We start from the raw sequence: 4854 nt of genomic DNA on the forward strand, positions 1-4854 counted from the left end.
CCCCCCAGGCCTCTCACTCTCTCCCCGAGCTCCTCTCTTCCTCTGGCTCTCTCGCGCGCAGCCACCGAACACACCCGTCGCCGCCGACGAGCATCACCGCGGCCACCGTCCACCCCGTGCCTCTCCGATGAGTTCAGAGGAACCGCCATCGCCTTCTGCGTCTTCTACACCAACCCATTCGACCGCGGGAGCCCTGTAGCGTCTTCCCGGAGCTCGTCCCCAACCTTCGGCCGCCGGCGAACTTCCGAGGATTCGCGAGCTCCAGCCCCTCCCCGGCCTCGCCGTTGCCTCTACCGGATCCGCTGTGAGCTCCTCTTCCATTTCCCCTCCTCCCCACGCTCGTTTCCGCACGCTAGCCGGCCTTTTCACCGGGGCCGTGAGCTCCTCACCGCCGGCGATGACGCGGACAAGGCCAGAGCCATCGGAGCTAGCTACCGAGCACGGCAACGTGCTCCACACCTCACCAGGAACCTAACTCACACACCAGCTTCCCCTCCCGTGCCCCCTAACGCCAACCCCGACCTCGCCCGAACTCCGGCCACCGCCGCGAGCTTGCCTCCGGTGAGCTCGGGCCACTTCAGCCCCTGCCGTTTGCACAGATGGATGCGGGCGAGTCCCAGCTCCACGTAGACGCCCTCACCCGCCCGTTTGGCCGCCGGAGCAACAAATCCGAAGGCCTCCGCCGTCTCGGCCTCGCCGGCGTCAAGCCGCCGGCAGGTTAGGCCCTGCTGACCAGGGGTTTGACCCCCCCTGGGTCGATGACAGGTGGGGCCAGCCCCCCCTGTTAATTAGTTTAGTTTATTTTAATTTAATTACCCCCCTGCTGACACTGACATGTGGGCCCTAGTGCCCTAATCTTTAATTAAACTAAACTAAACCCCCCTGTTTAACCTGTGACGCTGACATATGGGTCCCACAGGTCAGTTTGACCTGGACGGCGCCCGTTGACCTGCTGACGTCACTATGAGGTCATGATGACGCAATAAGTCCTTTCTGGAATTTAAATAAATCTTAAATGATTTAATAATTTCAGAAAATAGCTAAAACTTCTATAAATCATAGAAAATTAACCGTAACTCCAAATTAAATAAATTATATATGAAAAATTATCAGAAAAATTCAAGGAATCCATCTGTACCATTTTCATGCATGTTAGAACAACTTATAGCTGATGTTTAGCACAAATCAATTAAATGGCATTTGAATAATCACATATGGAGTTTGAATTTGAATCTTGTATTCAAACCAACTTCATTTAATCTGTTGCTAGTTGCATTAGCTTAAAACACATTCATATTGCCATGTCATAGCATGCATCATTTTGTGCATTGCATTGATTGTGTTCTTCTTTGTTGCCGGTATCTGTTCCCTCCCGGTAGACGATGTTCCGACGTTGTGATCGTTGACACTGATGAAGACTCAATGTTATCTTCAGAAGTGCCAGGCAAGCAAAACCCCCTTGTTCATTCCGATACAATCCTACTCTCTCGCTCCTGCTCTCTTTTAATGCATTAGGACAACACCAATTCATCTGTTACTTGCTGCGGTAGCTGAACCCCTTTATCCTCTGCATGACCTGTCATTGCCACAGTAAATAGATGAAACCCACTAGCATGAGTAGGAGTTGTTTGAGCCCTGTTGTGCCTACTCATTCATGCTTGTTTGTCATGCCTGCTACTGCTTAGAGTTGTGTCAGGTCTGATTCATCCGGGATGAATCAGAGGTGTGTGAACATGTCCTACTGTGTGTGAGCTAAGTGTGTGAACACGATTTGGTAAAGGTAGCGGTGAGAGGCCATGTAGGAGTACATGGTGGGTTGTCTCATTGCAGCCGTCCTCAGGAACTGAGTTCTGTGTTTGTGATCCATGATTCAGCTACTACCATACATTGGGCCCTGAAATATGACCCCGCTCGACTTCTTATTCACCCTCGTCCTCTGTCCAGGAGTTGCAAGTAGTTTCTGGTGTTTGTAGTATGCTGGAGGCCGTGGACAGCGCTGACCGTAGGGGTGGGCTGTGATGCGGTAGGCACGTGGCCGGGTAAACCGGGCGCCCGTTTGGTGTCACGGAACCCTGTTCACATCGTTTGGGGCTGTGAGCGAAACTCCGGCCGGATCTCCTCATGGATGGAACCCGAATAGGCGATAAACCTGGACTAGAGACTTGAGTGTTTAGGTAGGTCGTGGTCTACACCCACGTCGGCTTTCGCTTGAAGTCTGCCGAGCACATGTCGTGTGCAGACGCTAAGTGGTGGAAATATGTATGAAGAAGTACACCCCTGCAGGGTTAACATCATCTATTCGAATAGCCGTGTCCACGGAAAAGGACTTCTGGGTTGCTTATATCAGTTCATAGACAAGTGAAAGTGGATACTCTAAAATACGCAAGATAAGCGTGAGTGCTATGGATGGCGTTCTTGTAGGGAGACGGGAGCGGTTCCATAGTGGTGTATTGATATGGTGAATATGTGGACTCGTGTGCGCCACCTCAAAAGAGTTACATTGCAGTCGTAGTTCAGGATAGCCACCGAGTCAAAGCTGGCTTGCTGCAGTTAAACCCCACCATCCCTTTGTTGATAATGATGCATATGTAGTTAGTTCTGATGTAAGTCTTGCTGGGTACATTTGTACTCACGTTTGCCTATTTTATGTTTTTGCAGAGAGACTTCGGTCTCACTAGTAGTTTTGCGTGGACTTCGACGTTTAGCTTGTTACCTCAGCTACGATCTTGTGCCCCGGCAGGATCTGGTAGATAGTCAGGCTTCTCAGCCTTTTTCAGTTATAGATGTCTGTACCCAGACATGATAGCTTCCGCTTGTGCTTTGATTTGTATGCTCTGATTGTTGGGTCATGAGACCCATGTTTGTAATATCTCGCTCCTCGGAGCCTATTGAATAAATTACTTGAGTCGTAGAGTCATGTTGTGATGCCATGTTGTATTTGCACATATCGAGCATATTGTGTGTATGTTATTGAAATGCTTGGTATGTGTGGGATCTGACCATCTAGTTGTTTATCTTTAGTAGCCTCTCTTACGGGGAAATGTCTCCTAGTGTTTCACTGAGCCATGGTAGCTTGCTACTGCTCCGGAACACTTAGGCTGGCCGGCATGTGTCCTTCTTCGTTCCTGTGTCTGTCCCTTCGGGGAAATGTCACGCGATGAATACCGGAGTCCTGTTAGCCCGCTACAGCCCGGTTCACCGGAGTCCTGCTAGCCCAGTGCTACAGCCTAGATTCACTCGCTGATGACCGACACGTTCGATGCTGGGTCATGGATGCCTGTCCCTGTAAGTCTGTGCCACTTTGGGTTTACGACTAGCCATGTCAGCCCGGGCTCCTTATCATATGGATGCTAGCGACACTGTCATATACGTGTGCCAAAAGGCGCAAACGGTCCCGGGCAAAGGTAAGGCGACACCCGTGGGAATACCGTGCGTGAGGCCGCAAGGTGATATGAGGTGTTACATGCTAGATCGATCTGGCATTGAGTCGGGGTCCTGATAGCGTTGGTATCAGAGCTTGACTGCCTGTAGGATTACCAAGCCAAACTGATCGAAGTTGAGTCTAGAAATTCTTTAGTTATATAAGGGAATTGATTGTGGGATGGAACGTAAGGCTCTTTTTACTCCTTATACCTTATGCCTTCTGATCTGAGTCATCTTATCTTTCCTGCGGGGATTAAGAACTAGGCTATCTTTTCTTTCTATCAGGATCACGTGTTACTAATCCGTAGACTTATAAGATTGTTGGATTTAAGCTTGAGTTCAGTTCCTACTATCTTCTGTATGTTAACTGTTGATCTCGAGACCTTGATATTGTGCTTCTGAGTGGTTATGCCACCATTTATATGAATGTCTCAAATCTTTTCTGAGCATTTACAGCCGTTATGCTGTCCGAGTCATTCCAGGTTTCTAAATAGTCTGATGCATTTGCAAAATCCTTTCCCTCTGGTTTCGATGCTCCTTTATGCCAGCTCAATCACACTAATTGTTGAGTTGAGGTATTCTACTGCCTCGACCTTTATGTTGGAATAATTATTATGACCCTAGGTGTCTTAGGGGATCATCTAGTAATTTAGCCATGATTTGTGTTTCCAGTGTGATGATTCTGGCCATCATTCTCGAAAGCATCTCGTGATGCTACTTAGTAATAGGTATTCTGTTCCTGGGTTCTTGAAACCGAGATTCACTCTACCTACTTCATGTTGATAGTAATTGCTAGCGCCTTTAGGATATTAGTAACCTTTGCGATAGTCCTTGAAGTCCGTGGTATCTTCTTCTTCCAAATACCATGAACTACTTATGGCAGAAGTTCCTCGTTGAACTGAAATATCACAACATGATTATTCTTGAGGAGTTCTCCATTCATAAATCGTGACTCTGCCAGTTCTACCTTCCTGCATGGGTTATTCGGAAGAAACTTGTTGAACTTGGTTCGACATACTAATCTATGCATCCACAACTCAGAAAATTATATGTTCCTTTGAGTTGTTCTCTTTAGTTGCATTCTGACCCTCGTCTATCAATTGATAGTCAAGAGTATGCATGCATTCGTTTATCAATGCCTATTACTCATGTGGTCCGTCAAGCCATTCCATCGCAGAATGACTAGGAGAAACAAACTCCAGTACCTCTTCCATATCCAGGATTGGGTCAAAGAAGTTGTGCTCCGCAGATCAAATTGCTAATCCAGCTTTTGTTCTGTTCTACCTTGGAGTATTACCATCTTTATATCGGGATTGTTATAGGAATTGCACACCATCCTATGAACTCTTGGTACCGTGATACTTCTCGCCATCATTATTCATCCCTCGGTTCCGTGTTGTCGCAACCGGAAGGCCGACAAGTGAATCGTGA

Source organism: Triticum aestivum, chromosome 2A (assembly GCF_018294505.1).
Source record: "Triticum aestivum cultivar Chinese Spring chromosome 2A, IWGSC CS RefSeq v2.1, whole genome shotgun sequence".
Lineage (NCBI taxonomy): Eukaryota > Viridiplantae > Streptophyta > Magnoliopsida > Poales > Poaceae > Triticum > Triticum aestivum.